This window comes from Portunus trituberculatus, chromosome 15 (genome assembly GCF_017591435.1).
Source record: "Portunus trituberculatus isolate SZX2019 chromosome 15, ASM1759143v1, whole genome shotgun sequence".
NCBI classification, from domain to species: Eukaryota; Metazoa; Arthropoda; class Malacostraca; order Decapoda; family Portunidae; genus Portunus; species Portunus trituberculatus.
This window is the reverse complement of record NC_059269.1, coordinates 16,066,825-16,091,128: the sequence shown is the minus strand read 5'-3', so window position 1 is coordinate 16,091,128 and position 24,304 is coordinate 16,066,825. Positions and strand designations below refer to the sequence as shown.

Below are 24,304 nucleotides of genomic sequence, written 5' to 3'. Positions count from 1 at the left end.
TCGTTTGTCCCGCAGTGGAACTAGAGTCTGATAATGATGACAAACACAGTAATGACGTGCAGGTTTCATTCGCCAGCAAGCAGAAAAGAAAGCGCTAAACATAGCTGTAATAGCCGTTGCCGCAGACACGGAGGCGATAATGGAGGCTTCATTGTACGTAATAACGGGAGGACGATGATACATAAGAGGAGCCGCGACAGACAGCAAGGAGCAGGGCCTCCAGCAGGACGTTCTGGCGTGGCGGTGGGGCACCTTGTTTGACGCATGGCACGGTATTAAGCGGAAACGTGACTAAGATGAGGCAGATTAGGACGGAAATACTACACAAACAAGCGCCATGCATCCACGCACCACCAGGGAGGCAACACTCGGCCCCGCATACTCAAACGTTTCAGCGCCTACCACCGCTGCTTTCAACCAGCTGTACTGAAGTTATTTAAGGTTTCATGGGTGTTTTAATGGTTTTATTCATAATTTAAGAGCGATTTTGGATTCTCTCTCTCTCTCTCTCTCTCTCTCTCTCTCTCTCTCTCTCTCTCTCTCTCTCTCTCTCTCTCTCTCTCTCTCTCTCTCTCTCTCTCTCTCTCTCTCTCTCTCTCTCTCTCTCTCTCTCTCTCAGTGACTTCTGGATATTGATAAGATTAATTTGCATTAGGCAGTGGGAAAGTTTCGATAAGGTCCCGAGGTGGGTCAGTGTGCCGCGGAAATCATGTGGTTTGGAGGAAGCTTGTGGGTAAGCGTGGATTCATTTGCCTAATCGCAAATGACGCTTTATTGACCAGATAATACCGGCCCAGTAGCTCAGGAACACTCCGAGGCTTTGTTTTTAGTAAATACAAATTATGATTAGACTTAATATCCATGAAAAGCGAGATTGTAGGCGATATAAGTTGTTTTAAGAACATTCCGCCCTTACGAGGAATATTCTTTACTCACACGAAGGTGAAAGCAGTAAGGGATGGCGTATACTAAGACGTTAGTGAGGAGCTGCAGTGACTGGTGGAGTGCGCGGTGTGAAGTGAGACGGAGGAGGGGAGCAAGAAGGAAGACACTGGCCAGCCTCACTCCCTCCTTGCAACAATGGGTGAGGGACAGATCACTGAAAGAATATGAACCATCTCGAGACAAGAAGCCAAAGACTCTAATTCAGTCAATGGTGATGGATCCGTTGTCTGCTGTTCTGGATGACGGCCCAGATCCGCTAAGTGACCAGGCGCGATCGAAAAAAAAGAAAAAAGAAAAAGCCTTCATAATTTCTGAAGTGGAGTAGAAGAGGAACCAAGAAGAAGGAACATGAACAGTTACACAACAGTAATCTTACACTCTTATACGCATTCGTCAAGTGCTGAAGATAATGAGAAAGGTATTAGGCAATGTTATGCTTCGAAATTGACAAAGTAAAAAGCATATACGTATAATGAGTGAAGAGTGGAGATGAGAAAGGTAGGAAATGATCGTGGTTGGTCAGTGTTCAGTCTTGTTTTTTCCTAATAATAGTTGATCGTGCTTTTTTATAATGAGTGAGACGAAAGTGTGAAGTCTGAATAGTGATGAATGTTACAAAAACAACCCCAATTAACACTTCGCAAGGTATGTAGGTTACCAGGTATGAGGGGGAGTAATTACCTGAGTACTAAGACACAGTTTACTTAATCTGAAGGGTCACGCTACTCTTCAAAGGTAACCTACTAACACCAACATACCAACACACCAACACGCCACCACACTAACACTCAAGGCAACCACAACACTTAAACCTTTCTCTCTACAGGCCACCTTCCCGTGTCACCTTCATTATAAGCCCCTTTGAGTCCACTGCAGGATAAAAGTCTACCTCAGCCTCCTCCACTCATGTCTCGGCTGTTGATAATAAGTGAAAGACGAAAATAACACAGGCGTTTCAGGATAAATAGTCGTTGTGGTTAGAAAAATTATAGTAAATGAAGAAATGGTGCATAATTTCGATAGTTTAATATGAAGAATAAGAAAAATACGATAGTGAATAGTAATGTAATGGACTCTGAAGGAATAAATAGAGATGGGATATAATGTGAAATTAATATAGAGGAAAAAGAAACAAATGAATAAATACCCATCAATGAAGTCACTCTCTCAACAAAAAAAAAAAAAAATACATAAATAAAAAAAATAAAAAAATACCACCACAACAAAATATATTCAGCATTTTCAGATCCCTATGTCTTCTACGCCACGTCTTGGCGTGTGTGAGAAGGCAAAGGTGTATGGCTGAAGGGCGGCAGTTATCTCTCATCCATCAGGGAGGAGAGATGGTGAAGTATTAGCCACTCAGAGCCCATCATCGCAGGGGAAAAGTGCTCTTATTTACCCTAAGGCGCTCCTATGTCATAGCGAGGATGGTTGAGGAGGACGAGGAGGAGGAGGAGGAGGAGGAAGATAAAAGCAACGTAAAGAATACAAAAGAAGGACAAACAGCATCTGATCTCTTGAGACTTTACGTGGCAGTTTGCGATACACTGCTCGTAACACGGTATCTAATTTAAGGTGGTAGATATGAGATGGTAAACTAGTGGTGGTGGAAGTAGTAGTAGTAGTAGAAGTGGTGGTAGTAGTAGTAGTAGTAGTAGTAGTAGTAGTAGTAGTAGTAGTAGTAGTAGTAGTGATAGCAGTAGTAGTAGCAGTAACAGTAGCAGTAATATGATGAGGCTGAATGAAGATGAAGATGAGGGCGACAACGAGAAAGGAGAGAAGAAAGAGGGATAGAAAGAGATAGAGAAAGCCAACAACAACAACCGAATAACAACATATTTCTAACAAATAACACAAACTCACCCATCCACCCACCCACCCACCCACACACACACACACACACACACACACACACACACACGACTATTCTAATACCAAGAACAACCAACTCACCAACCACACAACCACCAACACACCACAACACACCAAAACAAGAAAGCAAGGAGCAATTTCCCATCCACTCTATTCACCTACACAAACACACACACACACACACCTTTGGAACTAGAGACAAAGACAGCAGCAAGGTACAAACAACTCACAAAAATACAGGAGACTTTTATAGGAGGGGAGAAAAAGAGAGGGAGTTTTGCACCACTCAGAGAAGGAAGGGACCTGCAGCTAACCTCATTCATCAGACGGAAAGATCAAAATTGTGAAAAGTGATGCAGGGAATGTGAGTAAACGGCGGATATGAAGAGAGAAGGTTTCATAATGCGCTCCCGTGACAGAAGTAATGAACGGAATGATGGCTGAGGAGGAGAGGAGGGGAAGGGAAAAGAGAGGAGAGGAAAGTTGCGAAGAGAAGAGTTGAAAAGAGAAGAGGTGAGGAGAGAAGAAAAGAGAAAAGAAGAGAGAAGAGAATACACCATAGACAGACACATGCGAAAAAAAAAATATAGACGATAATCGAAAAAAAAGAAAAGAAAAATAAACGAAACTAAGAGAAAATAGAGAACGAATAAGAAAGAAAGATAAATGGCAAGAAATATGGCGAGAACGAACGAAAGATAAAACAAACAGAAAAAAAAGAAATAAAGAAAAGGAGAAAGAAAGAAAGAGAAGATATATGACACATGGACAATACCAGGAAGAGGGAGAAAAGATAAATATGCATGTGTGTATGTGTGTGTAAAGTGAGGCAGGTGGTGGCGGCGGCGACGGCGGCGGCGGTGGTTGTGGTGGTGGTGTTGATGGGTTCACGCAAGACTCACTCCACCACCACAAAGATAAAAAAAGAAAAATGAAAAGGACTTCAATCACACACCATAACAAATCACATTACATGCAATCTGGTGCACTTAGCAGTCAGAAAGCCATGCAAAGAGGGAGGAGGGAACGTTCGCACATACTAGCGCTGTGTCACGAATACTCCACGTCAGAGAGAGAGAGAGAGAGAGAGAGAGAGAGAGAGAGAGAGAGAGAGAGAGAGAGAGAGAGAGAGAGAGAGAGAGAGAGAGACTGAGTAGTGAAAAGGAGGTGGTCTCTCGCATCCTGAAGGCTTCTGTCCCCTTAGGGAAACCCACAAGGAACACTGCTGCTTCTCTCGAGTTCTCAGGTGCTTAAGACACTCAAGACTGGAGGAGGAGGACGAGGAGGAGGAGGAGGAGGAGGAGACGTCAGCCTTAAACCAAGATGAACGGAATTGCACAAAGGAGATGAAGGCAATGCGAGGAAGGAGCAGATGAAATAAATCTAAGAAGAGAAGGCATGAGATGACGATGAGTAAATGGAACAAAGAAGAAGGTAGAAGAGTAAAGGAGAGGGGTGGGAGAGGAACAATGGAAAGGACAAACTCTCCAAACTTTGCACATGAAAACATTGCAAAAAAAAAAAAAAAAAAAATGATGATGTAGAGGAGGAAAGAAACAACTTGGGACATTTACCACAAGTTGTAAAAAGCTTTGATTCAACACGCGGAAAAAAAACCCACAAACTTTCACCCACATGTCGATGACGGAAAAGATTTGCAAGGGACGAAAGAGAAAAAGAAAAAAAAATAATGTCCCAGCAAATAGGTCGTACCCTCTTTCAGAAAAACATGTCTTACTTTTTATTTATGTAATATTTTTGATGTGATGGAAATGGTATCAGTGGACCGGTGGGTAAAGCTTTATTCTCTAGTTACCAATGTGCATCATACTTAATTTTCTATCTTCGTCCAGTGCTTCGTTCTTCATTCCGACATTTTCTTAATTAGACAAGCAAACTTCATCTCAGTAAATTCTTGTTTGTGTTGTGCCTAAATAACGAAATATTGTAACTAGACCCATCTCACCTACCAAGAAATAGGTTCTCGTACCCTCTTTCAGAAACACATGTCTTAGTTTTCTATTCATGTAGTATTTTAGAGATGATGGAAATGGTATAAGCGGAGCGGCGGGTAACGTGGTTCTCTAGTTATCAATGTGCATCATATTTAATTTTCTGCCCTCGTCCAGTGCTTATATCTTCGTTCTTTAATTAAAACAGTGAGTTTTCCTCTCATAATCCTCTGCAATTCTTCAGATACTCATTTCTTGTACTATAATACGTTAAAAATCTAGTCTTTTATCTTTTTACTCTATCTGTCCATACAAACCACCTTTTACACTGCTCTGAATATTCTCATTTGACGATTTTAGCAATGAAAAATCAAGGCGTCACGTTCTAAGCTCAGTACATATTCAACAGCGGTCTCTTACTGGCAGCACACAGAGGCGCAGATTAACCTAATCTCAATATGTGTGTGGTGTAAAGGAAAGAAATCATGAGGATCGCCCTTACCTGAGCTACGCTGATGTGATGCAGTAATTGCGGCGGTAAAGTAGGTGTACAGCCATGCTAATTGAGGCCTTTGTTGTGTGTGGCTGCGAGGCTAAAGTTAGTTCACAGCAGAGTTGGTCATAGTAGTTCGTCAGAAGTTGTTTTGGTGCAAGTGTAGCATTTACCAGCTCTTTGTTGTCAGAATGAGATAACAGGAAACTACAACCCATTTTGGTAATTGCACGCGTGAAATAAGATGACGTTGGTAATCTATATACACAGACACAAGAAGCAGATTAGTAAGAGAGGAGGAGAAAGTTCCAACGAGGCCAGGCGAGGATGCGACATAAGTTACGTGTGTCATTGATGCTGCCCGTGTGATGACTCTTCAGAAAGCAGACAGAAGAGCTTTCCGCAGCAGTTACCAATCAAAGGACACTCAAAAAGCGCAAACGTTCTACTTCTGTCGTCTTCCCCGAATATGAAACATGATATACACAATCCGTAGACTTAAATGAAAAGGAAAATCTGTGAAACTTCCCCCAAACAACTGAGTTCTACATCTGCATACATTTTCTTGAACAGGTTTAGAATGTAATAGCTTTTTTTTCTCATCTCAATTTCCCGCTATTTCTAAATTGTCACTGATTTCTATTTTTTTTTTTAGATGCTTTAGAATAAACAGAATGACGGACATTGCTTATTTATCGACTAACTTTTTCATTCAGACCAGTAGAAACAAAGATGAAGAAGGAACAGGAGGCTGGTCTTGTTTTTTCCCAGGCTAGAATTATTCATATCGTTGTAGCATAAAATGAAATGTCTAAAAGTTGAAAGCAATCCCGGAAAAAAACATCACCTGGCAGCGAAGAGATTAAAGCTTAATTGTAGCTTTAGATTTACGAGCCAAGAGCAATTTGCCTTTACAACCTCATTTGCTCACTTGTAACAGAGAGAGAAAAAATTCGTTCCTGTTCCAGCAACTCACTATAGCTTGTTTCTAGGCCAAGTCAACAAGATTAATTCACGCCAGCTCGGTAAGCGCGGCGGAGTGAAAAAGAAAAACATCGGGAGGCAAACATATATACAGCAACCCAGACACAGCTGCATCTGTACGTTCAGCAGAGCAATGACGTTTTAGTCGACAATACAGGGAGATTGTCTTGTTTTCATCCATTTATCCTCACAATAATGATCAGTCTGTGCTTTGCGTAGTATAAATCTCCTTCTCTTTCACGTCGAAACTAATCCTACATATATCTGACCACAATTAAGGGATGAATTGAGTATGTCGACAATAGAGGGAGGTTGTCTGGCTTACATCAGGTATCTTCACAATAATGATCAGCCAGTGCTTTGAGTCAAGTCTCTCGGCCAACCTACGTGTGTCTGACCTCCAGTCAAGCAATGAATTACCTTTGAGACAACAACAGACTATGGTGATGAAGGATACGGAGTTGTCTCACACGTGAATCTAACCTCACATTATCAATCCATTTCAACCTTTAAGTCGTAAAAGTGTCTGTCTAGCTCTCGTCTTGCCTAACGTCCAATCAAGTAATGTGAAGAGTGAGGCGTTAATAAATTACAAATGAACAATGGCTGGGCTGCATCGCTTATAACGTGAAATTAACCTCACATTAATAATATGATTTAACCTTTGAGTCGGAAAATTCTCTCTCTCTCTCTCTCTCTCTCTCTCACATGTCTAGCTTGAATCATACACGTGCCTGACCTCCTTTACCTCCTCCACCTCCTTTCATCGCGACACTGCAGCTAACGACAGAACTTTACATCATTTTACATTATTCATCTTGGCCACCACGCCCAAGATTCCCCGCCGGCTTCCAGGAGGGTCAAAGGGCCAGACTAAAACGTGCCTCTCCCTCGCCTGGTACATATTTGATAAGATGCTCTGCTACGATTTTAAAGAGGTAATATATATGAGGAGAATTAGTTATGGCTGCGTCTAGTAAGCTTGTCACTCTCGGTCACTTCAAGATGGGTAGAGAGAGAGAGAGAGAGAGAGAGAGAGAGAGAGAGAGAGAGAGAGAGAGAGAGAGAGAGAGAATATTACATGATTTTATATTCAACAAGGAAATTGAATCCTTTTATTGAGTCTCTCTCTCTCTCTCTCTCTCTCTCTCTCTCTCTCTCTCTCTCTCTCTCTCTCTCTCTCTCTCTCTCTCTCTCTCTCTCTCTCTCTCCTTCCCTTAGCGTGCAATAAAAGTCAACATAGTCCCGCAGGAGGAGACATTAACACTAAGTTCACAAGGTTACTGAATCACGGACGGAACTGCCCATCTGTGTAACCCTTCCTCTCACCTGCCCTGCCTCCCTGCCACACCTTACCAGCCCCGCCCCACCTTTGCACCTGCCTCTCCTAATGACCCAGCTTCTCCTCTCGTGCTGCCGTGACCTTGCTCGTATTTAGAGGCTGGGTCAGAGGGGCAGAAGGCTAGAGGGACAGGGCCACAGGAAGGAAGCGAGGGTCTAAAGTTGATTAAAGGTCGTCAATAGGAAGAAAAGTCATTAAAGGACGTGGGAGAGGATGTGTGTTGTGTTGTGTTGTGGGAGTGTGTTGTGTGTGTGTGTGTGTGTGTGTGTGTGTGTGTGTGTGTGTGTGTGTGTTGGATAAGGGATGAACGATGTGTGGGTGTTGTTTGTCTTGTGTTGTTATGGAGGTGAGGTGAGTTGTGTTAGTTAATGTTACGCAGGTGCTGTGTGTTGCTGTGTTGTGGGATGGAGGTGTGTGTGTGTGTGTGTGTGTGTGTGTGTGTGTGTGTGCGTGAGTAGTAATAGTAATAGTAGTAGTAGTAGTAGTAGTAGTAACAGTAGTAGTAGCAGTAGCAGTAGCAGTAGCAGTAGTATTAGCAATAGCAGTAGTAGCATTTAAGCACACGAAAAACAGCATTTAGTACCAATAGTCAGGTGCTGTTAATACTCATACATTACCATCCATCTTAGGAGAAGGAAGGAAACCCGGAAGGAAGGAAAGACGGAAGAAGAAAAGAGCATATTTTTCATCTCTTATCCCCTTCCCTCCTTCCTTCCTTGCTCGCCTCATCATCTGCCTGCCAATAAGAGGAAGTGGAGCGAAAGAGACAGAGTGAAAAATGCAAAAAGGTTAAATGGAAATGCTGATATTGTTAGTAGAAGTGACGGTGGGTTTTGTGTGCTTGGTGGTGGTGGTGGTGGTGGTGGTGGCGGTAGTGGCGGTGGAGGTGATGGTGGTGGTGGAAGTAAACAAAGGTGTGAAAATAGGGAGCCTGTCAGAATATGTGGTTTTGGAGAGGGAGTCACTGTTTACGAAAGAGAGAGAGAGAGAGAGAGAGAGAGAGAGAGAGAGAGAGAGAGAGAGAGAGAGAGAGAGAGAGAGAGAGAGAGAGAGAGAGAGAATCAGTAACAATTCCCTAGCGAGGCAGCAAGTAAAGCCACGTTGCGGGAGGAAATGATGGGTGAAAATGAGGAGGAGGAGGAGGAGGAGGAGGAGGAGGAGAGGAGCGCTAAAAGGGAAAGAAGAGATATGGGAGCGGAGGAGGAGGAAGACGGCAAGGAGGAGGACTGAAGTGAGGGAAGTAGTTTTTATCAGAGGAGGAGGAGGAGGAGGAGGAGGAGGAGGAGGAGGAGAAAAATAATGAAAATAATAATAAGAATAAGAATAATAATAAGAAGAAGTAGAAGAGGAAGAAAAAGAAAAAGAAGAAAAAGGTGAAGAAAGAAGAAGTAGAAGAAGAGGAAGAAGAAAAACAAGAAGAAAAGGGTGAAGGAACATGAACAAGAAGAAGAAGAAGAAGAAGAAGAAGAAGAAGAAGAAGAAGAAGAAAGAAGAGGGAGGAGGAGGAGGAGGAGGAGGAAAAAGGAGGAGGAGGAGGAGGAGGAGGAGGAGGAGGAGGAGAGTTGTAGAAGAGAAGAATTAGATATGAGAATAGCACTAAAAGCAGCAACAGCAACAGCAACAGCAGCAGCAGCAGCAGGAGGAGGAGGAGGAGGAGGAGGAGGAGGAAGAGGAGGAGGGTTAACCATTATTGATATTACACCCATAAAACTAATAGGGTCTGAGTGAAAAAGTCTGGGCATCATTCCTTCCTTCTTCCCTCCTTCACTCCCTCCCTGAAAGACGCGTTGAGGGAAGGGCAGAGAGGGACAAGGAAGGAGAGGAAGGGAGGGAGGTGCGTCTGGTATGGTTAGCTATACCAGAGGCAGAAATGTGTGGCAATTGTAAGGAAGTGTGGAGGTGAAGGCGTGTGTTTGGGTATTGTGGCTTTATGTTGCTGCAGGCTTATTGTTGTTGTTGGAGTGGTGGTGGTGGTGGTGGTGGTGATGGTGGTGGTAGTAACAATAATAGCACATAAAGGCACGTAGAAGAGGTAATGCATTGTGCTATTACTACTACTACTACTACTACTACTACTACTACTACTACTACTACTACTACTACTACTACTACTACTACTATTACTATTAGCACTTACACTAACACTGCAACAACAACTATTTTAAATTCCTCTATTAGCAGCAGGCCTCCACTTCTGAACGATAAGTGTATGCAAATGGCTTCCTTCACACACACACACACACACACACACACACACACACACACACACACACACACACACACACACACACACACACACAGTGAAAAACAATTACATCAAGGCATAATACTGCATTTTCTTCCCATGTTTTGTCTCCTCTCCCCTTCCTTCTCTCCTTCCCTCTCCTATCTCCTTTCAACTGACACCTCTCCCTCTCTCCTCCACCCTCCTTCCAATCATTTTCCCCCTTTCCTTCCAGCCAAGACAGCTTTCTTTATACTCCGTTCTTTCTCTCACCTCAACAATAAATTTTTACGTTCCCATTTTTGCCGCTCTTGGCTTCCTTTCATCATTCCATTCCCCTCTCACTTTCCTCCTCCCATTCTCCACCTCTTCCTATAACTCTTCTCTCCACGTCTCCCTTCCTTTCACTCTTCGTTTCCCTCCCTTGCATTTTTCACAGCCCTCCTGCTCTCCCACTCTCTCGTGCAAGTGCTGATGGGAATTGTCAAGCAGAGGAGGCGGGAAACTTCACTGCTATGGCGTATGTTCAGAAATGCTTTGCTCTCTAACCATGAATGCCTAGATGAAGAGACGAGTTTTGGTCAGTGTTTTTACGGTAATAGTGAGAGATTAACATACTTTTTACAGTTCTAACAGGAGAAACACTCTTGAAAACCCGGAAAATCATGTGGCCTTTGAAAATAATGGTGAGAGAGCGGAGCAAATATACATATTGACCATTTAACCATTACTTAAGTACGCATGTATAGAGAGGAGTGGGAAGGCAGGCGGGAGGTGTGAAAGTGGGTTAAGGACACACTGATGGCCTCGAGGGACGGACGTGATAGTTAGACCGGTCCAGGTGCGATGGTTTTCATATGCGGTAATGTTTGGTGGGTTGAGCCGCGAGGTGCACACACGCCACCACCAGCCACCAGACGCTCCACTTTAAGCACGTATGGTTGCTGTGTTTGTTTGAGGCTCGGCGTAAGGGCGTTTCTTTGAGACCTGGCATAAGGGGGCTTGTTGAGAGGGAATAGGTTATGTAAGGGGATGTAACGAAGGAGTCTACTGTGCTTTTTTCCCAGTGTTTAGCCACCTTCCCTCCTCTTCACACACACTTTGCTTTCTCGGTTCGTTCAGCGTTCATTAAGCATGCTAGAAGTTATAAATGGATTAGGTGACTGTGATGACATAATAATCTTCTACGGCAAGAGTTCACTAAGCTTACAAGAAATCAAACGAGGTACTGGACACCTACGTTACATATCATAACAATACGCAAACACCTGAAATAGCCCCGCAAATTCTGAAGGTTTTCGTTGCGAGGAGACCTGACTGGTATTCGAGATGATAAAGAGGAATTTTTAGTGTTTAATCCCCTCAATACTGGGACACATTTTTACCATGAGATTTGTGTACGATTAGACCATTTTATTGACATGAGGAAGGGTCTATGGAGGGCAAAAGATTAATAGCCAGAGTCTTCACTACTTTAATCACCCACATAAGTTTCTGAAGCTGTATAAAATCACCAAATAGTAAGCAGAATAAATATGAAAATGCGTCATGGTACTGAAGGGGTTAATGGAATAATTCCCTCCCCTTCGTGGCAGTAACTTTACCACACCCTTCTGTGAATCAAATTACAAATGCAGGGATCATCATAACTTGTTAGTATACACAGAACATAGCGGTACCTTATTTACCAGTCAATTTCATAGTTGCATCCACTCAAGGACCTTATTCTTCCGATGATAGCCACCCTGGCTTCGCGGCGCGTTGTGTGAGTGACCCCTTGACCCCTGCATGCACTTGGGGCCGTTCACATGAGTGCAGCCCGATGAACTGGAAGCGTCCCACATTCTCACACAAATGTTTATAGACAAAGCAAGGGAGAAGACTGGATTCAGCCTCACGGAATAATTGCAGCTGTTCTATTTGACACGCCCTAGTTCTGCCAGCAAAATTTTCAGCCTCGCTAGCTTTTATCAAATATATGTTTTAATGGACGTAGCTTTTGCATCACCTGATTCTACTTAGTGTTTAATAAATATGACTTTCTTAGACAGTGCTTACTTCTGCTAACCGTGAGCGCGAGAGTCCGGGAAGCTGTGCGTTATTGATAACAGGAATACCAAGAAGTCTTACCGTTTGCGTTCATCATGGTTATGAGTGATTTTTGTCGACAATTTCATCTTTCACAGAGTCTCCGGTTGGATAAAATCAATGGTGCCATCTGGCTCATTACATATTAAACAGTCATCGAATGGCTCGTGTCCTCAAAAGGCGATATGGAGAGCCCCTCTACTCGCTCTCAGGGGACGCGACACTTGGCAATAGGACCCGCATGTGTGTGTGTGTGTGTGTGTGTGTGTGTGTGTGTGTGTGTGTGTGTGTGTGTGTGTGTGTGTGTGTGTGTGTGTGTGTGTGTGTGTGTGTGTGTGTGTGTGTGTGTGTGTCTGTGTGTGTGTGTGTATATGTGTGTTTAAGAAACGGCAATTTTTTTATGTCTTGACAGTTAAATAATTCTTGAGAGTGGCAATCTAGGAAAATCTTGGTACACTGCAGCGGCCCCTCTTTCACAGAACAGGAGGCTGCAGTCGGCGGAGCGGGAAATTGCCTGAACAATTCCACCGTGTTTTCACCAGAGTAGCATAACAGCTTTTATCTTATTCCCCTTCTGCGTGATGTGTTCCTCGTGTCTGCACCGCCACACCGCCGCTGCCTTGATGCACGAGTATGTGACGAGACACGCACGGCTTGGGTAAACGTTTCCAGGGAGCAGTCAGTGAGGGAGAGATACGTAGGTAGAGAAATGGAAGGTGGTAGCAGTGTAACAGAGCAGATGACATGATTACCTCCGGCCAAATGACTATACTCGCTACTCAAGAGAACCAAGAGAGGCCCCCATAAAATTTTAGTGTCTAGATGAGTAACTGGGAAAAACTTAGATGTTAAAATACACTTATGAGGTGAAGATATGGGAATGTAAGGGGAATTTTGAGTGAGTGTAATGAGACACCCAATAAAAGCTTAGAATGTGAATGAGTCAACTGATAAAAACTTGAATGTTAAATATGGGAATGTAAAGGGAAGTTTCAAGGGTCATTACACGTTACTGAGTGTGTAATAAGAAAAATGTGTGATCTTAGCGAGGCAGTAGCAGCAACGTCGCCGCGGACACGATGGCGGCGCAGGTTAAAGAGGAAAGGCGTGAGACAAGATGTGTTCTACTTTAAGCATGACTGAACCTTGCAGAGGGTGAACGTGCGTGTACACCACTTGTACAGAACTTGTATATAACGAGGCATGTGCTTGTGTATGTAATCTCTCTCTCTCTCTCTCTCTCTCTCTCTCTCTCTCTCTCTCTCTCTCTCTCTCTCTCTCTCTCTCTCTCTCTCTCTCTCTCTCTCTCTCTCTCTCTCTCTCTCTCTCTCTCTCTCTCTCTCTCTCTCTCTCTCTCTCTCTCTCTCTCTCTCTCTCTCTCTCTCTCTCTCTCTCTCTCTCTCTCTCTCTCTCTCTCTCTCTCTCTCTCTCTCTCTCACACACACACACACACACACACACACACACTGTCCTTCGCAGAAATATCTGTATTATTTCTTTAGGATTAGCAGATCTTATCAAAAATGTTCTCTTGGCGTGTCCTCTGTGTGTGTGTGTGTGTGTGTGTCTCTCTCTCTCTCTCTCTCTCTCTCTCTCTCTCTCTCTCTCTCTCTCACGTCACTCCCCATCACTCACATTGCATTCATCCCCGTAAACTTCAGCAAACTCGAGCCATTCCCTCAAAACACTTATGAGTTTCTTTCCTAGCAGTCTTGAGAGCAGTGCCTTAAGGGGGTGTGGGGTACTGGAGGCCCACACTGGCTGGCTCGGGGGACGCCTGGAGGACGCCGTTCACCTGGAGTCATAAATTTCCCCCGTGACCTGCTAATCAATATCCCCAGCCTGACAGACGCCGAGAAATGCCAGGAGGCGTCACATGGCCCTAGAACGTGGTCTCCTTTTCATTGTACAGCCAGTAATGTCAGCGTTTATTCAAGAGGTGCCTCCCCGCTCCTCACTGTCTTGTCACTCTTTAGTATTAGATGGTGATGGCGTGGTGGTGTGTTTACAAAAGTGGTAGTGTCTTGGTGAAGGGTATGTGGAGTGAGTTAAGGGTGGGAAGCGCGTATACAGATAGATAGATAGATAGATAGATAGATTATTGACCAAAGTATACAGGAATATCAATCTTAATATCCAAAATCCATGGCAATATAAAATAATCACCAAATATATCCTGTAAGTCAAAGAAAAGAACAACAACTAAATACCCAGTCAGCGAACACACACAAACACACACCACCACTACTACTGTAACTACTAACTCCACTGCCACAACTACATTCACACAGGCACCACACACTACACATTAAATCACACACTACCTCAGAGCCCACTAGAGCTAAATCGTGTCTGTGCGCCAGGCAGCCTGAGTAGGTCGCCCGGTCTACACCTCGCCTGCAGCTAACAGATAACAGCGGTGAGCGGCGGTGTGTGAGCCAGTGTGTTGTGTTGAGCGCCTTACTTAGGGCGGTGGCTGATTCCCTGGCTCTTTCCCTCCCTCCTCTGCAACATTGTCCGCAGAAGGAGGGAAGGAGGAAGGGATGCTGTCTATTTCACGGGTATTTTGCGGTATTTTGATTAATTTTAGGTAGTGTATGCAGCACTGTCCGCAGAAAGGAAGAAGGAAGGAAAGTGGTGTATTTCATGGGTATTTCGTGGTATTTTGATTAATCTTCAAGTGTTATATGTGGTTTCAAATGGTGACTTTTCTTTTTAGTGTCTTGAAAAATTTTATCAGTCTGACTAGGAGAAAGTGTTTGTAAATTCATTAAACACAGAGGAATGCCGTTTGTTTATTGACTTCCTTATACTCTCAACTTAAATTTCTTGGCACTGTATTTACAACTCAGCAAGGTAACAGAAACTAACTGAACTGGATGTTACAAGCGGAATCTAAATGCTTGTACTGGCACTGACTCTGACGGGAAATTGTCGGCCAAAAACAAGCACACAAACAAGTCTCTCGTCTATACTCGTAACTTTCAAGGCCTCAATAAGAGCTTCCTTCCCCGCGAGTCTTTGCTTGTCTTGACTACAACTTTGTGTCGTCTTATGGTGGTGTGATGCCGCTAGTACATTCTGAACTAAAGCCTCTGTTTTACTTGCTATTTCCTCAAGGCAGTGTTATGCTTTTACTGTTACGTGACACTGAGAAGCATAAGGGTTTTCATCACACACTGTCGACATTACAACTGGAACCATGGTATGAAATTAAACACTTTTAAGCCCTTCAGTAATGAGACGCGTTTTCATATCCATTCTAGTTACTATTTGGTGATTTTATACAGCTTCAGAAACATATGTTGGGAATAGCAAAGACTCTAGGCATTATTTTTTTTTTACTTCCAAAGACCCTTCCTAATGTAAATAGAAATCGTCTAATCATGCCCAAAAATCAAGATAAAAAATGTGTCTCAGTATTGAAGGGGTTAAAACCCTTATATTTCTAGTTTCCAGGAAGTGATCTTTATTTTTACATTTCCTTTACTATTATCAATAACCTAAATGTCTGAGCGGCTTCACATGACCGCAATGGCTTCTTCTAACAATGTCATTTAGTAATATGGAAAACAGAATGACCAGCTCCAGTGAGTAACCGTAATAGATCTGAGAAATGTGCCTCTCGGGGCTGGGCTGAGGGCAAGCTTCCATTATGATGATGGGCCATGAAGAGGAGCCTGGCCTGTGTCTGAGCCTCATACCCGCTGTCTGTGCCGTCATTGCCAGAGCCTGTACCTTCAATATTAGTCTGCAAGGCACGGGACTATCATACGAATTGTGGAGGTACAACGTAATCAAGCAAAGTAGACCATTCTCAAGCAAACTAAGCTCTTACCTGTTATGACTCCCTTTCGTTAACATTTCGAGCACTGTCAAATTAATTACTTGCATGAACAAACTCACAGGAAAAAGAAGAATAAAAGATTAATTCTGTCTTTTCTATGAGGCAGCTGATTAAGAGAATAGGAATATGTGACACGGAAACTGAATTCGAAGTGTGAAAATGATATAGTTAATGATGTAAGCAAATAGTTCTCTCTCTCTCTCTCTCTCTCTCTCTCTCAACTAATTCACAAAACTCAGTAATATTTCGCAAAAACTGCATATACTGTACACAAAACGATGCAGAAGAGGGGGTCGTTGCAAAGGCTGATCCCACCAACACGACTAGACTGAACTGGGTTGACTGCAGTGCCTGATACGAGCTGAGCGGATGACGTCACCAGGCCATCCGTGTCGATAGTGATACCAGGCGAATATCATGTCCGGGCCGAGGCTGGCTAGGGTCTGACGAGGGTCGCTTAGGTTCACTGGAGCCTTTGGGGTGAGGCGAGCCAATGTATCACCAATCCACTCGTGCAGACAGTGGTGCGATGAACTCTATACGCGACAAGAGAGGAGGAGGGTGGATTGACAGCTCAGGGAGGTTTCCATAGCGGCACATTGGAGTATGGTTAAGCTCTTCAGGACTTTCGTGGTCATTTATGCATCTTTCCTTAACTCTTTGAATGCCAGCTTTCTTAACCCTTTGACTGCCAACTTTCTTAACCCTTTGACTGCCACCTTCCTTAACCCTTTGACTGTCACCACCCTTAACTCTTTGACTGCCACTACCATTAACCCTTTGACTGCCATCTTCCTTAACACTTTGACTGCCAACTTTCTTAACCCTTTGACTGCCAACTTTCTTAACTCTAACTCCCACCACCATCAACCCTTAGATTGCCACCTTGCTTAACCCTTTAACTACCATTTACGAAGCGCAGATGTGTTTGAGAATACGAATCTTTCTCTCAAATCTACTTGGTCTATTTTCTAGGGAACGGTATTATAAGCTGCCTTTTTCTCTACTCCATTCTACCATTAGTTAGTCTACCTAATATATTTTCTAGAATCCACTTTTTTTTTCTTTCAGGTGCCTGTGAAGATTTTGTGTAGAATTCTGGTGGCGTGAAGAGATCAGGCTTGGCTCCCGGTCACACAGGCTGCACTCACGCTCTGCTGAGGTATTTGAAGTGTATCATTGTTCCCTCATAGTTACTGCATTAAGGATTTAGATGTGGATATCGAGGACAGCGTTAAAAATACTATGATTATTAATTCTGGTGCCGTATTTTTAGCATGAGTTTTGTGTGATTAGATGATTTTATTGACATTAGGAAAGATCTATGGAGGTCAGGAAAACAATGGCGACAGTCTTCACTATTTCAGTCCCCCCACATAAGTATTTGCAGGGGTGTAAAATCAACAAATAGTAACCAGAATGAATATGGAAACGCGTCCTGGTATGGAAGGGGTAAATAGATGCCTATGTTCCGTCTGTAGATGAGACAGAGAGGTTAAGGTAACGTGAGTCTTTCTTGCATTTGAACCTCCTAAAAGCAAGTTGTATAGAATTACGATTTTCAGAATAAGAAGCATAATGACGTCACGTTTATCACAACACAAAATACTTAAGTTAATACACCAAACATCTCCAACACTTTACTACTGAAAACCCTCTGAGCCTTTAATCCATGCTGTTGTGCTATTGCAACGCCCATGAATAAAAAGAAAAGGAAAAATAAATAAAAAAAATGTAACTTTTATACTGTTCCTCTATTGTTAAACCATTAAACAACATACATTTTAGTACTGAAAACCCTCTGAGCCTTTAATCCATGTTGTTGCGTTGTTGTCACTCCCATAAAGTAAAGAAAGAAAACAAAAATGTTACTATTATATTGTTCTTCTATTGCTAAACCATTAAATAACAAACACATCAAAAATTTTAGTACTGAGAACCCTCTGAGCCTTTAATCCACGGTTTTGTGTTGTTGTTGTTGTCACTCCCATAAAGTAAAGAAAAAATTTTACTATTATACTTCTAAATCATTCAATAGTCTCTCCCTGACTTTGCAATACTACAACACTTCTACGTATTCTTTACATTCTAACACTGGCGTTACCAATACTGCAATCAATTGTTATCAACGGCCTGCAAAATAACATTCCTCACATACCTGCAAAGAAACACGCACTATAAACATCTTTCCAACGCGGTAACATTCCCGATAACAATTATTTCCCCTTTATCGCTCTCTGCATCGGTGCCAAATTGGAGTAGCCATGACCCTGCACAGTGAACACTCGGCAAGGTCACGGCCGCCTTTATTCCTGCACTTGGCAACTTCACAAGGTTTCAGTAGTGGATCAATTGGTATTTACATGTTTTTTCTCTGCGCCTCTTTACACAATTACGACACGGTCTAATGTGGCTTGGGTCTGTTTGTACTCAATGGTTTTCCTGCGTCAGCACTGGTGGTAATGTGTGTGTGCGTGTGGCTGTGTCATTCTCTTCGCATAAACCTGTCTAAAATCGTAGTCTTAAGTGAGAGACAAGGTGTGGCTCAACAAACAACATAACCATAAACTTGCATAGCTTGTGGAGGGAAATTGAAAATGTAAACACGAGCCAAGTCACTGTCAAGCAAACATTTGTCTCCTGGCCACGAGAGACTTAACATCGCGGGGCAAATAGAGAAGGTAAATACGACGACACTAAAGATTATGGTCTGGACATAGGAAATACGAAGATACAAATATATCAAAGGTTTGTGTTTATCGTCTCGCGGCAACACACGTCTAAAGCAGAACAAGAACAAAAACAGCAAAAACAACAACACTATCATTACCTTCACCACCAGCAACAGTGCCAAGACAATAACGGCAGAGTGTGAACGATTACTGACAGCTAAAGACAGGAGCTGAGACGAAGAACTTTTGATTTCCTGTTAAGAAAAGATATCTAGATTCTACATGGAAGCTACTGTTCAAATGTCAGTCATAACTCCCTGGTGAATTCGGCTTACAAATACCTACCTAATGGGATTTTCTATATGAGAAGGGAAAACCAGCCAAGGGTAACAAAAACTGCAATTACGATGAAAAAAGCTCCACAGAGGTATCAAGAGTTAGCCATAAGAATGGGATAGATATAACGAAACCTCCATCTTAACCTCTAAGTTTGGGTCATAGGTAAGATATACGTAAAGGGGATTCCAGCCTTCACCGACACCAGCCAATGGCCACTGACAGGTCATTAGTCGTGCAGTCATTCAGTCCCGTGTTCCCCTCAGCAACAATACATCATTTGGTGCGTGGTGAAGCGTGGTGAAGCGTGGTGAGCTAACAAGACTCCATGACTGAAATGAACCTCTTCTTTTTTGTATTCACTACAAATGGAAAATGTGGGTTGAGATGTTGATTTTATTCTCTGTCTGTCTGTCTGTCTGTCTGTCTGTCTGTCTGTCTGTCTGTCTCTCTCTCTCTCTCTCTCTCTCTCTCTCTCTCTCTCTCTCTCTCTCTCTCTCTCTCTCTCACACCCAGTACATATTTACAATTGCCCTCCTCAACATCACACAGGAATTTCTCATATTTATGTAAACTTCATTAACTTCACACTTTCTGCCTCTTCACCACCTCCACACCTGAGACTCGGCTACACTCGTGACTCCCACTTCTCACCATGCACTTCCAATGGGACATGGATAGACTTTCCCGTAGATTACATTGTATTTCAGTTTGGTAATAATAAACAATGTCTTCTTTTTTTAATATCGGTTAAAATTTCACAGGTAATGAATTATTGTTACCTGAAGTAATCTAATTAACACACGGGTTATTTATAGTAATTAATGATATTCATAATAACTAATGGTGAACATTGACGTCAGCATCTAGTTAATTAAGGCGTGTGTGTGTGTGTGTGTGTGTGTGTGTGTGTGTGTGTGTGTGTGTGTGTGTGTGTGTGTGTGTGTGTGTGTGTGTGTGTGTGTGTGTGTGAGAGAGAGAGAGAGAGAGAGAGAGAGAGAGAGAGAGAGAGAGAGAGAGAGAGAGAGAGAGAGAGAGAGAGAGAGAGAGAGAGAGAGAGAGAGAGAGAGAGAGAGAGAGAGAGAGAGAGAGAGAGAGAGAGAGAGAGAGAGAAAGTGACAGAGACAGAAACAGAGAGACAGAGACACACAGAAAGAAAGAGACGGAGACAGAGACAGAGAGAGAGAAAGAGAGGCAAAGAGAGAGCATTGAGCAAGGAAACAGCGTGAAAGCATGATGAGAGCAGTAAGAACATATGTAGGAATGAAGCGTTGCATGTCATGGGTCAATAAAATCCTTACTATGTCTGTATGTTAAGGTCTCTATGTCCGTATGTCTATCTGTCTCTTTGAATGTTTCCTTCTTCCTGTCTGACTGTCTAAATTCCATCCATGTCTATCTAAATGTCTAAATGGCTACCTGTATGCATGTATGTATGTATCTGTCTATGTCTATTTCTGTTTATCTGTCCGGCTGTATGTCTCAGTATCTTTTTGAATCATGTCTGTCTATTTGTATGTCTATCCGTCTGTCTATCTATTTATTTCCGAGTACTAATTTCTCTCTCTCTCTCTCTCTCTCTCTCTCTCTCTCTCTCTCTCTCTCTCTCTCTCTCTCTCTCTCTCTCCCTCCCCAAGCGCCATAAACGCTCAAAAAGTTAACCTCACAATAACAGTAAATAATAAGCATGGTGCAGGTTTAAGGCATACAGAAGAAACATTTTATTCACAGTAAATTATAAAAAAAATAAATAAATAAATAAAATAAATAAAAAAAATAAATAAATTGAAAACTCATCTGTGGGATCTGGAGGTTTGCCAATGTGTGTGTGTGTGTGTGTGTGTGTGTGTGTGTGTGTGTGTGTGTGTGTGTGTGTGTGTGTGTGTGTGTGTGTGTGTGTGTGTGTGTGTGTGTTTCTAAATCTCTGTTTTTACCTCCGAATGAAACTGTTATCATTATCGACTACTTATTCACAAAGCATCAAAAGAGAAAGAAGAGAATCAAAAAATAAAAAGGGAGAGAGAATACACAAAAAGATCAACATGGATAAAATAACAAAACTCGTGCCTTCGCAAACCTTGACACAACACGGGATAAAATGTGTGTACCATTTTGCATAAGCCTTTCATAAGTTGGCTGTGATACCGAAGTACATTATTACATTTACTGGAGAGACCGGGAGAGACGGACGGTGGGGGGGGGAGAACCTCTTCATCAGGTGGGAAATGCGCCAGCTGATTCGTGAGTCGCTTGGTAGCATCACTGTGGCTTATACACTATGAAGCCCCGCCCAGCCCCGCCCAGCCCAGCCCAGCCCCGCCTTTCTTTTTTTTATGTAAGAGGAGAAAAACTGGCCAAGAGTAACATAAAACGAAAAGAAAAGGCTCACTTAGTTGCCAGTCCCCTTGCAGATCCGAGTTAGCCAAAAATGGAAGGGGATAAATGTCTTGAAACCAACCTCTTAAATGAAGTCAAGTCATCGGTAGTTTGACATACAGAAACAGGTTGAGAGTTGCCTTGTTGCCACGGAAAGGTTGCCCTGGTGCACTACGGCTCATATTTATTTTTACCTAATCGAAAATATCTGCAACATATACTTTTATAGTCTATTTCTTATTTACTTATTAATTTGTATTTTATTTATTTTACTCTATCATTTTTTCTAGCGAGTAGTGCTTAGCTCACCAAACACAGCTTACTTCTCGTTACTGTCACTGTTACAGAACACTGGAAGAGTAAGCGCCACTAAATTATACTGTAAATTTTCCCATGAATGAAGACAAACTTACATTCTCGCATGAGTGAAGACAAACTCGTAAACTTTTATTTTTTCCTTTTTTCCCGGTGCTGATTCTGGCGGCTCGGTTGTCAGGAGTCGCCGAGTTGCCTAACACTTCCATGCAACATAAAACTTTTAATTACACGTTCATCTCACTGACGGCGGCGGGGTTTTAATTAAAGGGACTCTTGTTGGCCTGTGTGGTCTGGGGCAGCGTGTACGAGTGCCTCTCAACTGCTTAGCGAGCGTGGGCATGTCTTCATTGCTTAGAAATCCCCGTATGAATGTAGCACCTTCATTATACTCCTGCTATATTGTAGCGAATTAATTAGCAAACACCGCTACGAAGTTTAAATAATTTCACCTGATGTTTGCTTTAAAAAAAAAAAAAAGAGACAAGTTAGTGTGATGAGCATAAGAACATAAAGTAAGGAAGACTGCAAGAAGGAATCGACCTTACACACACTAGTCCAGCGTTACTACTAGTATACACCATTACCACCACCACCACCACTTCCATTAGCCGCCAACACCACGACACCCGCCATTACAGCCAGCCATCAGACAACACTCCCATGCTCCCAGTGCACTTAAGTTCCTTCGTAAAAGACGCAGGTAAAAGGGATGCTGTGTTTCTCTCCTTCCCGGCGCCGTGAAAGTGAGGTGTGTGCATTATGTGCTGCGAGACACCCTAAATTGGACAGCGTCAGATCTTGCAGTGGTGTCCTTAATGCTTTAAAGAGGAGCTGCTTGTACACATCAACACCACTCCCGTCTGATGCGTTGCCTGTTCCGTGACCAAATTCTCAAGCATTTCAGCATTTCAGCAAATTCTCAATCTTTCAAGTACTTTTAACACTAAATTCTCAAGCGTTTCAATATCTCTATAGTCTTTGAAAGTATTTGTGACAAGAGAGCAAAACATTTCAGAGTTGGACATGCGGTAACATCTTTCAAGTACTTTTAACACCAAATTCTCAATCTTTCAACAACTTTTAATACCAAATTCTTAAACATTTCAACATCTCTTTGATCTTTGAAAGCATTTGTGGTGAGAGAGCAAAGCGTTTAAAAGTTAGACATACGGTAACACCAAATTCTTATTCTTTTAAGTATTTTTAACACCAAATTCTTAAGCATGTCAGCATCTCTTTAGTCTTTGAAAGTATCTATGATGAAAGAGCAAAGCGTTTCAGAGTTAGACATGCAGTAACACCAAATTCTTATTCTTTCATGTATTTTTAACACCAAATTCTCAGGCATCACAGCATCTTTATAGTCTTTGAAAGAATTTGTGATGAGAGAGCAAAGCGTTTCAGAATTAGACATACAGTAACACCAAATTCTTATTCTTTCAAGTATTTTTAACACCAAATTCTCAGGCATCACAGCATCTCTATAGTCTTTGAAAGTATTTGGGATGAGAGAGCAAGGCTTCTCACAGTTTAGACAAGCGGCTGTACTAGAATGCTAAACTTTTTACCTCTAAGACTTCTCTTGCTTAACTAAACAGTGTCGTGTAATTGTTGATTATTTGAAGGACATTATTTTGAAGGACACGTACAGTCACAATCAACAGGCGATTAAGAAACAATCCTCATTTCAACGGTACTCATTTTTAACTCAATCGTAAGCCCTCGAATCCTCAGGCTTAGTAAGGGAATTGTCAGCAGATCAGAGAACTTACGATTGAGGGGAAAGCAACACGGTGTAAGTGAAATAAGTTACTTATGATCACGAACCACTGTATACCACTCCACGAACTGAGTAAATGATGGGAGTACTGCTTCATACAATTTGGTGCTCACTGTTATTTGGGGTAACAATCGCCTGAAGTTAATATAAAAATTGCAAATGTCATATTATTTAGTGAATGTAAGGTTATCTAAAGTAAAAATGAGACAGTGATGGAGGGGTTATTGCTTTACATAAATTGATGCCTACTGTGTTAATTGGGGTTACTTAAGTCAACTGATTAATAAAGAAATTGCATGTCATATTATTTCATACCTACGTGAATGTAAAGTAATCTAAAGTAAAATGAGGCAGTGAGGGGTTGTTATTGCTTCACACAAACTGATCCCTATGTGTTAATTGGGGTTACTTAAGTCAACTGATTAATAAAGAAATTGCGTCATATTATTTTATACCTACGTGAACGTCAAGTAATCCAAACTAAAGTAAAATGAGCCAGTGATGGGGGCTTGTTGCTTCAGCAATAGTAACGATGCATAAATCAATGTTGGTTATGATGTTACTAGGATGAATATAACAAAATGCAATGAATAAATCAAATCTAAGCCAAAAACTTGATGGACATATATGGAAAAAAAAAAAATCTTTACCACAGAGCAGCTAATCTTTATAAAATGTTTCCCATGATGAATGAGTAATTGACATCTACCTACATATATCAAAAATTCAGGCTCTTATTTGTAGTAGCTATGACAGATAATACCTACAAACAACATGATAAAAAAATGGGAATACAATAGACAGAATTTTCGAATATGTAGATAACCTTACCTCTTCTCTCAAGGTTAGTATTTATACGTCAAGTAAAATTAAGATAACATAATATCATGCAATAAATCAACTTCCGGAAACATGTTAAAGATATAAAATAAAAAGAAAAAAGAAAAATGGTAGAAGATTGGTAAATATTTCAACACATTTTTACCTTGAGTTTGTGAACGATTAGAACATTTTATTGACATTAGGAAGGGTATACGGGGTTCAAAAGATTAATGGCCACAGTCTTCACTAT

General features: G+C 42.1%; 1 protein-coding gene across 2 annotated transcripts in view; it reads left to right on the top strand.

The window, feature by feature from the left end:
• The window catches only part of LOC123504197 (putative thiamine transporter SLC35F3), a 133,498-nt gene that overhangs the window by 5,559 nt on the left and 103,635 nt on the right, over positions 1-24,304 (top strand). The window contains exon 2 of one of the 2 annotated variants that reach the window (XM_045254549.1): positions 16,822-16,912. The exons of the other annotated variant lie outside the window; for it this stretch is intronic. The gene's annotated coding sequence lies outside the window, so the exon portion shown is untranslated. The remainder of the gene's footprint in view (positions 1-16,821; positions 16,913-24,304) is intronic. 2 annotated transcript variants of the gene reach the window in all.